The sequence below is a fragment of the Delphinus delphis genome, chromosome 4 (genome assembly GCF_949987515.2).
Source record: "Delphinus delphis chromosome 4, mDelDel1.2, whole genome shotgun sequence".
Lineage (NCBI taxonomy): Eukaryota > Metazoa > Chordata > Mammalia > Artiodactyla > Delphinidae > Delphinus > Delphinus delphis.
Window position 1 is genome coordinate 52,912,767 of NC_082686.1, and position 11,114 is coordinate 52,923,880.

General features: G+C 36.8%; 1 pseudogene; it reads left to right on the forward strand.

Moving 5' to 3' along the window:
• Window positions 1-8,701: 8,701 nt before the first annotated feature.
• Window positions 8,702-9,437, forward strand: LOC132424049 (transmembrane protein 126A pseudogene; annotated as a pseudogene).
• Window positions 9,438-11,114: the final 1,677 nt, after the last annotated feature.

The window sequence follows — 11,114 nt, forward strand, 5'->3', positions numbered from 1 at the left end:
CAAAGGGCCAGGAAAAAATAGTGTTTTTACCATTAAAAATCTATAAACCTCTAGTGTTGAAATTCATAAGGAGTGATGCTATCTCTCTCTCACCTTGGACCTTTATTCCCTTTCTCTCTTCTTGGTAAAGGGATGTCACTGAACCACTGGAGGTGGCTTACATTAGTCATATTCCCTTCACTTTTCAAACTAGTTACTCTTCTTTTCAACATTACAGAGAAGACCATGGGGAGTTAGCCTACAACTCAACCATCAAGAAGTTAAAGAAGACAAGTATTCAAATCTCTTATTTCTGAAGTCATATGACAGCCCCCTTTGTCATCTCAATATAATTCAACACAAAAGAGAAAAAAAAGAAACGATGACTGTCAGATACTTATTTCCATAAATGAGGCTCTTGACTAGTGCTAGGAAAAGCAAAGTAAGCAGGAAGACTTTTTTTTTTTTTTTTTTTTTTTTGCGGTACGCGGGCCTCTCACTGTTGCGGCCTCTCCCATTGCGGAGCACAGGCTCCGGACGCGCAGGCTCAGCAGCCATGGCTCACGGGCCCAGTCGCTCCGCAGCATGTGGGATCTTCCCGGACCGGGGCACGAACCCGTGTCCCCTGCATCGGCAGGCAGACTCTCAACCACCGCCCCACCAGGGAAGCCCAGCAGGAAGACTTTTTATACTTTGTGGGGGAGCAGGGAATCTAAAATAGGTAATAGTGATAGAGTCATGCATGAACAGTAGATTTCACCTATCAGCGCTTTGTAACTATTATACCTAAAACCATTTGTATAAGTCAGTTTCATAACTTCATTAAGAGAGCTCTTTGTAAAGGGAGTCCTGTGTAAATTTGTTCACAGTACGAGTAATCACCTCTTCACTGATCAGTTCTGGAAGTCAGAATTTGGTAGGTCATATATTCTTAAATCAGGGAATTACCCACATTATAAAAGAGCAACATTTCTCTGAAGATCTCTCTTAGCTAGTACTGGGAGGGGATCTAGTTTGGGAGCAGACCTAGACTGGTAGAAAGTAGGGTTTAATGAGGCAGCTAACCTTTGCCCATCCAGATCTATGATGTGTACTTCCATACCCTGGTCTACATAGAAAGCTGGCCCCATGAACTTATCAATGGCTTCCCTACCCTTTGGCTTCTTGTTGGTGCTGATAGAAGAGCAGTCGGTAGGAGAAGAGGGTGAGTGTTTATTTTACCAGGTCCCTCCCTTTCAGGTTGCTGTGTTTTGTCTGTGTATGACCTCTACCACAGGTCCCAGTTCCTGTCAGGCAACACTCCCTTACACCCACCCAGGTGGGGATGCCCCTCCCATCCTAGGTGGTAACAACTCTGTACTGCTACTCGCCCAAGTACTGCTCTATTCCTTAAACCTTGCCTTTGCCAGTCATCTTTTATTAAATTCTTATCAACTATTTGACTGGACATCCTTGATTCTTGACCACATAGAAAGTTTCGTGACACAGTAGTAGATCACATTAGATTAGTAGAGTATATAGTAGTGAAATAGTAGATTAATTTTCAGTAAAGACTCCAAACAGAGACTTTTTCTTCTAAAAAGCATTCTGCTTTCTGCATTTCTCCTCAGCACCCCTGTCCTCTCAGCTGTCTTGGACTGCAGGGGAAAATGCTCCTGCTAGAGCTAAAGAATACTAACCCCTTCCTACAAACGAAGGCATCACTGGAAAGTTAAAGAGGCATCTTCCCTGAGAATTTCTTAGACCTTCAAGAACAGGAATGAGAGACAGAGCTGTATCATTACATTGTTGTTCTCAGGTTTAAAAGACAGGTTAAATATATGTTCTGTTTTTGGTAATAAGACCAAAAGGGAGGGCTGGACATATTGACAACAAACCCTAAAATGTGGGACCCAAAGAGAACTGGACACTAGAGAGAACAATTACATGGCTTCATTATTAACAGATTATTATACCTTCTTAATTTCACCCGATCATTTATTTGCTCAGTCATGCATATAGTCATTCAACAATATCTGAGTGGTTAACTATGTTCCACAGTGCAGTGATAGGGCTTAGGAATATATATATAAATTCAATATAAATTGGATTTATATGTACAAATCCAATCTAGGCTTCAAGAACTAGTTCAATATTTTCTTAAGTATTTAATACTTTTTACATTATGTTATGTATCCTTATGTTCTTTTTGTTCTCTCTCTCACAATAAGCTATGAGTTCTCTGAGGACAGGATATCTCTCTGGTTCACCTTCGCATCCATAGAAGCATGTAACCAAGTAGAAGCTCAGGTGAATTTGGCTACATTAATGAATGGATGGATGTGTTCTAGGCTGCAGTTTAGATTCTTCTGATTTATTTCACAAAGGATTATATTATTATTTTAATAAGACAATTACCTTAAAATGTCATTATATACTAAAATAAGGAATATACCTACTATTGATATGAAAGATTGACATGTATAAGAAATTGCCATACTGAGTGAAGTAAATCAGATGAAGACAAATATCAAATGATATCGCTTATATGTGGAATCTAAAATAATGGTACAAATGGACTTATTTACAAAACAGAAATAGAATCACAGATGTAGAAGACAAACTTACAGTTACCAAGGCGGGTAAGTGAGGGGGGAGATAAACTGGGAGATTGGAATTGACATATACACACTACTATATATAAAATAGATAACTGATACAGACCTACCATAGAGTACAGGGGACTTTACTCAATACTCTGTAATGACCTATATGGGAGAAGAATCTAAAAAAGAGTGGATATATGTATATGTATAACTAATTCACTTTGGTATACAGCAGAAACAAACACAACATTGTAAATCAAGTATACTCCAAAACAAATTTTTTAAAAAATGAGCAGAGGACCTGAATAGACATTTTTCCAAAGAAGACATACAGATGGTCAACGGACACATGAAAAGATGCTCAAAATCACTAACCATCAGAGAAATGTAAATCAAAACTGCAATGAGATCACCTCACAGCTGTCAGATGGCTATTATCAAAAAGACAACAAATAACAAGTGCTAGGGAGGATGCAGAGGAAAGGGAACACCTGTCCACTGTTGGTGGAATGTAAATTGGTGCAGCCCTACAGAAAACAGTATGGAGGTTCTTTAAAGAACTAAAAATAGAATTACCATATAATCCAGCAATTCTACTTCTGGGTATTTATTAGAAGAAAACAAAACCACTAATTTGAAAAGATATATGGACCCCTATGTTTGCTGCAGCACTATCTACAGTAGCTAAGATTTGGAAGTGAATTAAGTGCCCATTGATAGACGAATGGATAAAGAAGATGTGATACACACACACACACACACACACACACACACACACAGTGGAATACTACTCAGACATAAAAAAAGAATGAAATCTTGCCATTTATGACAACATGGATAAATCTAGAGGGTATTAAGCTAAGTGAAATAAGTTAAAAAAAGACAAATACTGTATGATTTAACTTATATGTGGAATTTTAAAAACAAATTAACAAACTAAATAAACCAGAAACAGACTCATAGATACAGAGAACAAACTGGTTGTCACCAGGGGCAGGAGGGGTGAAAGGCTGGGCAAAATAGGTGAAGAGGATTAAGAGATACAAACTTCTAGTTATAAAATAAATAAGTCATGGGAATAAATGTACAGCCTAGGAAGTATAGTTAATCATATTGCAATAACTTTGTGTGCTGGCAGATGGTTACCAGACTTATCATGGTGATCAATTCATAATGTATATGTCAAATCACTATGTTGTACACCAGAAACGAATATTGTATGTCAACTATGCTTCTATTAAAAAATAAAACAGCTTTGGATCCCAAAATAATGAGACCTATATTTGAATATTGTTACCTTGGTCAAGTTATTTATCTTCTCTGAGTCTCTCCTCTCAAATGTAAAATCAGGCTGGATGAGTAGGTTCCAAAGCTTTCTGTAACTTTAATATTCTTATTTCCATTTTTAATCCTGAAATGAAAAGAAATGATTAAAAAATTCTCATTTGTATAAATCTTTCCACACATTACTTTATACTTACAAAATATCCCTTAATGTGGATGAGTCGATATGGAAGGAAATTAAGGCTTAGAAAAGGGTATTTAATCATTTACCCAAGGTTATATATCCAGCAAGTGAGAGTCAAAAACAGAACACATGCAAAAGCACAAGCTCCTTGTCCAGTGCTTTTTCTGTGTTAGCGATCTGCTTCTCCAAAAACTAGACAATGCACACACATATAAGCTCACACACATGCACACACACACACACACACACGCACACACACACACACACAGACTTCCTCCCTTTCTTTATATACACAGTGAGCTTGTATTTATATTGCTATCTATAAGCACACAGCTGTCTGGATAAATTACTGTTTACCTTGCAGAAAGCTGGAAATGTTTCAATGATTGGTTTTATGCCAATGTATAGTCCTAACCTTCACACATGAGGGCAGTTATTTGAAGAGCTGTAACATCTCCAAAGCAGCGCATCTTCCCTAGACTTCTTATATTTCCAACATGCAGCTTTTACTGCAGCAGTAAGATGAACCCAAAGTTGTTTGTACTACATTATTAAATATAGGTGAAAATAATATTTGCACATATTTTCACATGTAGATAAATTTAAATTAAAATACATCATAGTGGTCTCCAAGATTTTGCTGTTTACAATTTTCTATCTAACTTGGGGCTCATAGCACTTGTGCCATTCTCGGTTTGTAATTTTTAGCAATTTTTGTTTTTCACTCTATAGATGTATAAATGATCACCCTTGCTATTGTACTGGAACGCTGAAGTTAAAGAAATTAAGTTTTAATAAAAATAGTTGAGTATAATATTGATGCTTATAATCTTCTTGAAATCAAATTTTATCATCCTCCAGCTAAAGAAGATGACTTATAGACATATGGAAGTAAAAATGAAATTGTTTTTTCTTAATATCTTGTTTTGTCCAAATAATAATTTAAGGCAGCTTATACTGAGTCATAAAATACAGAAAGATGCAATAATTTAAAAGAATATAGTTGGAAGTTTCCAACGGCCAATAAACAAACAAAAAGGTACTCAACTATATTAAATAAACATTTGGCAAAGCATACACTGCTGTTTCTGAATGAGACAGGAGGGGGATCATTGTTTATAAAACAGTTATACTTGAGGGTTGTTTATCACAACAATAAATTTAACTTTATATTATTAATTTGAAACCATAATTAGGAACACAGCCCATTAAATGTAATAACCAAGCCTACCTTCTCTTTTTTAGCACCCAAAATAATATTCACAGTAAGTTGAATGATGAAAATATAACATATGGGTATAAAAGAATAACAGTCTTTCTTTATAGCCAGAAGATGTGTATTCATCTCATTTTAACGGTATATCAAGTATTTAAGGAAAAAATTTAAAAGGTAGGTGAACACACACAAACAATGCCACTGATAAGTGAAGGTTGTTATGCAGCAGTAATGACTGGATATCTATGTTGAGTTCATGCAACTTTGCTAACCAGTTAACCTCAAAGCCTGAGAGAAGGTCAACATAACCTTCAAACAATTATTTCATTATGGTCAGGTTTTGCTGCAAGTTTGTAATATACAGTGGAATACCTAAACCTAAAGCCTATTTAATTTACATGTGAAAGAATGGTCTGGTAAGTCCTTTTTGGTATTTAATGAAACATGAAACAGTTATTGGGCAAATATTTTAATACATGTATCTACTGTCATTTGGGAGACTTTTAAAAGGGGGTTTCTTTAAAAAATTATGGCACTAATCACAAAGTACTATGCTTGTAGGAATGATACAGGTAAACAAATGAGCAATGTTGAAAGCCCATCATTATAAGCGGTCCTTGAATAGATCTACCAGTAAGATACCTTCCTGAATGCTTTATTCAAGTTTTGATCACTATGAAGAACTGCTTCCAGTATTCAATAAGATCAGTCTGGGATCCACAAAATTAGGTGGTTAACCTTGACCTACAGTGCTACTAAGCTTCTCAGGTAGGACAGGTAAGAATTGCCACAATTTCAGCAGCCACTTTCAAACTGTGGGTAACTAATACAGATATGCAATGAAATTCTAACTAAATTATAGTCGAAAGATATTGTGCAGACTTTTCCAAATAAACTTGTGTTTCTCCATTCATTCCCCCATTCTCAATAGTGAAAAACAAAGTTTTTGAGAGGGACAAATTCTTTGGGAATGGATATTAAATGTAAACAAGTCCTCTACTCAACAGAATTAACTACATTGGGGACACAAGAAAGGTAAGAATGAATGATCCAATAGATTCTGCTTCTTAGACCTGGAATTACTACCTGCAAGTCCCATCAAGTAGGAAAATCCTTGATTTATTCAGTCTACGCAGTCTTTCTTCAATGGCTTTTCAAGTATCTACCCCTTTGTTAGGAAAAAAGGTAAAAACAAAACCCCAAACACTTTTTTTTTTTTTTTTTGCGGTATGCGGGCCTCTCACTGTTGTGGTCTCTCCCGTGGCGGAGCACAGGTTCCGGACGCGCAGGCTCAGCGGCATGTGGGATCTTCCCGGACCGGGGCACGAACCCGTGTCCCCTGCATCGGCAGATGGACTCTCAACCACTGTGCCACCAGGGAAGCCCCCAAAGACTTTTAAAAAAGGGCTTCTTGATGTACACTGTCAAATTGCATTTGGAAAAAATGTAGCAAGTTATAATCCCACCAACAGTGTATGAAAGTACCTCTATTTCGAAAATTTTTCTCTTATTTCCTAGAAGACTCCACTGGGTGCTTATCCATCTTTAATGCCTTTCTTTAATGCTTTATAAATTTACTTTTAACAAGGAAGGCAGAATAAGCTACAGATGGCAGGAGCTGCCAGAGTAACAGTGAACAATAAAAGAAAGTTGTGTGTTAGTTCACAGCACAGCAAATGTCTAGAACTGTGAATAACTGAATCCCTGAATCTGGAGGACGACTGTACTAAATACACGGGCAGTTACACTCTGGGAATTCATACTTTTGTCTGAATTGTGGAGAAAACTACACAAAGAATTGTTACTAAGATTAATATTATTCAATATATTCATTAATGACTTAGAAGTCCAAGAAAATTTAACACTGATAAAAATGTATAAATATTAGAGAGAACAAAAGAGTAGCAAATACAAATATTTAATAAGAATACATATGAACTGGCACAACTTTGTTAAGCTACAGTTGAGGTTTAATATACTGGAGTGACCGTAATACACCCAAGGACAGAAAATGCCTGACAGTGGTATACACTGTGGATGAGTATGTGGCTGTGAAGAGAGATGAGATAATTATCAAGCAGAAAATGAGTGCTTTTTTTATGTCATTTTGTTAAAGCCAATTTTGTATGGTCAGAAATTACAGCATAAAATTCACCATGACATTTTGAAAATGATTTGGAAAGACTACCTTTGAATAATAGGGAATTGGGTTGCATTTTGTATTTTCAACAGATCTTGTAATGTTAAAACATTTTTCTCACACTTTGAGGTAGGTCAGTTATCATTTCACTTTGTAAGGGTCTGCTTCTAAACCATCAGCAGCATTTCCTAATAACCTACCATGTGTTGAGTACTGTGCTAGGTGTTATGGTAAAATATTTTGGTGAACATATATTAGGTGCACAATTAATAGCTTCATATATATATATATATATATATATATATAGGGAGGCCTGAAATGGCACAGATACAAACTGAAGGCTCATATGAGAAAAGAAGTTATAAAGAAAGAAATGGAATAATTAGCAACTGAAGAGGATATTATGAGCTCTTGGTGAAAAGTCATTTCAAAAAAACAAAGGACAATTACGTTAGGCTAGGTAAACACAGAAGGGGTCATTCAGACAGTATGCAAAGAGGTGAATCCAAGAACACCTCATATGAGTAACAGAAAGTGCTTAGAATCAGAGAATTCACACTCATTGCTTCATTTCCTCCAACAGAGAGATCCCAAACTCCCCTCTCCCTTCCCCACACATATATGCAAATAACCCAGAATATTCTTTGGAACCTGAAGAAGGAAGGAAGGAAGGAAGTGAGGGAGGGAGGGAAGGAAAGGGAAAGGGGATGGGAAAGGGAAAGGGAAGGGAAGGAAGGAGGGAGGAGGGGTCCAGTTTGGCTGAAAGTCATGCCTTTCCCACATTCTACCACCAGCTATAGAGAAAGTTATTGCTGTATTTGGGATTACCAACTATAACTTAATATCTTTAAAAAAAAGAAATTCAACTATTGAATTAAACTCTAAATTTACCATTTTTTTAAATCGGTCTTAAATGAGTATTACTGTAGATAAGCACAGCCCAGTAGAAATATCTGTGAGGATGGAAATCCTCACTGTCCAATACGGCAGCAATTAGCCACGTGTGCTTATGCCTACTGAGCTTTTGAAATGTGATTATAGTTTAACTGAGGAGCTGAATTTTTAATCTCTTTAGATTTAAACTTAAATAGCCACCTATGGGTAGTGGCTACTGTACTGGACAGCACAACTTTACATTTTAAATACTTTGAAGGCCGGGCCTTTGTAAATGACTTCATCACTCACTGAGCCCTGCGCAAGGTGGACCTCATGATAAATACTCATTAGCTGCTAAGTAACCCTGGAAAGATTCAGTAATCATAACAACAGAAATAAGTGTAGGAGTGAGCACTCGCGTGGCTGATGGAGGCCGGAGGAGGCAGTGACTGCTGGGAGGAGAGCGTAAGGTACCGGCATTCCGGGTAAAGGGGTGCAGTAAAAGATACACATTATTGAAAAATGACATTTTAATTTAAGGCTCAAGATGGAAAATCATAAACCAGATGGTACTGTCAAGAAGAACTTAATTGAAATCATAACCAGAAAAATTAACCAACTTCCAAAAGCAGAAAGGAATCTGCTTGAAAATGGATCAACATATATTGGACTTAACGCTGCCCTCTGTGGCCTAATAGCAAATAGTCTCTTTCGATGCATCCTACATGTGACACAGGCTCATGTAGCTGCTGGCTTACCAATGGCAGTGATCCCGTTTTTGACGGTACACGTATCTTACAAAGGTTTAGTAAGTTTACCTTTGACTACAGGTGATTTACATTGTGAAACCTGTACCATAACACGAGGTGGACTGGTTGGTCTTGTTTTTGGTGGCCTGTACCCTGTTTTCTTGGCTATCCCTGTGAATGGTGACCTAGCAGCCAGGTATAGCTCAGCCCTGCTACCCAAGAAAGGAAACATCTTAAATTACTGGATTAGGATTTCTAAGCCTGTCTTTAGAAAGATGTAATTTCCCATTTTGCTTCAGACTGGGTTTGCAGCATACCTTGGGTCTAGACAATATAAACTACTTATAAAGGCTCTTCAGTTACCTGAACCCGACCTAGAAATTCAGTGATGGTTAAGCAAATCTGTACACAAAAATAAAACTGTAAAAATAAAAAGAAAATAAAAAAAAGAAATAAGTGGATAGCCAACTAGAATAAGTCACTGTAAATTTAAATAGTTCTTACTTTAATTGCATAGGAAAATAGAATATATTCCAGTCATATCCACTAACATAGCATAAGGTATTTTTAACTCATTGCAAAGTTGATAAAGAAGACCATAAGGTTTTCTCCTTGAGAGCTGTAGGCTGTGGTTTACCATCAACTTTTCAGGGCATGAGGCCAAATGCAGAGCCAGAATCAAGTTCTATGGATTCTTTATTAATGTTTCACTTGGAATTCTGAGTTCTTTCTTGCCACACTGTCACTATATATGTCACAATGGTTTTTCCATCTCTCCTAAGGCTCAGACCCTTTGTTATATATGAATTTCTAACAGCATTTTCGTACAAAGTGTCTATTGCAAGATATCTTATGAGATTTGTTTTGGTGGCTCAAAAGAAACGAAGGAACATTGGTTTCTATTATGACCATACATTTAACCTAAATTTGAGTGGAAATATAAGCTGCTATTTTGAAAAAGAAAAAGAAGCAATGTATAACTCTATTTCAAAACTTCCTTCTAGTCACTTGGAATTGCACGTTGGGCACCAGGATCCTCACCATCACACCACTGTAAAAACTGTTAAAAAAACCAAATTTTACTTCTCCCCTGAAAAACCTAGATCCTTTACAATTGCAGTCATGTTAGAAGGTTAACGATATTAAGCATTAAAATGTGCCGCCAATAAATGAGGTGACATAGTTAAAACTGAATAATGAAATTTGCATTTATATGTCTTCTGTATTAGCCTTCCACTCAGTTTGACTTGCATTACTTTTCAAATTCCTTTAAAGAATTTCTGTATAATTGATATTTTCTTTTTTCCATAAAAGTATACAAAAGCCTTGGTACTACAGAAATGAAATCTGATTTATACACTGACAAAGAAATTATATGAATGGTGGTGATAAGTATTAGGAACTGAAGGGAATAGGACTGGAGTCCTCTAGGTTATAGAGCTCACTAAGGTAGGGGTCAAATTGAGCCAAATTTGGTGGCCTATTACATGACCATTTGTAAAATACAAGCTTCGAATTTGTACACTGTACACTGTAGGGTTCAAAACTTGGAAATCAAGGATACTGACATTAGGAGGTGGGCTGTTTAGATGGCCTTAGAAATGGGGAGTAAGAAGTTGGAGGGGAGATATACAGTCGATCCTAATTAACTGTGGATTCTGTATTTGTGAATCTGCCTACTTGCTACAAACTTTTTGCAGCCTCAAAATCAATAGTCATGGTGCTTTCACAGTCATGTGTGTTCACGTGCAGAGCAGAGTAGTTTGCTGCTCCCGTTCCCAGCTCAGGTCACTAGGCAATGCTCTGCATCCTTGTTTCAGCTCTCATACGTAAACAAGTGTCCTTTCCATGGTCTATTTAGTGCCCATTTTTCTGTTTTTTTTTTTAACTTTACTGTTTAAAATAGCCCCCGTGTGTAGTGCAGAAGTGCGGTCTAGTGTTCCTATGTGCAAGAAGGCTGTGATGTGCCTTATGGAGAAAAGATATGTGATAGATAAGCTTTGTTTAGAAGTGAGCTAGAGCACAGTTGACTGTGAGTTCAATTTCAGTGTAAGTGAATAAACAGTATATATTAAATAAGTTGTCTTTAAACAGAAACAAA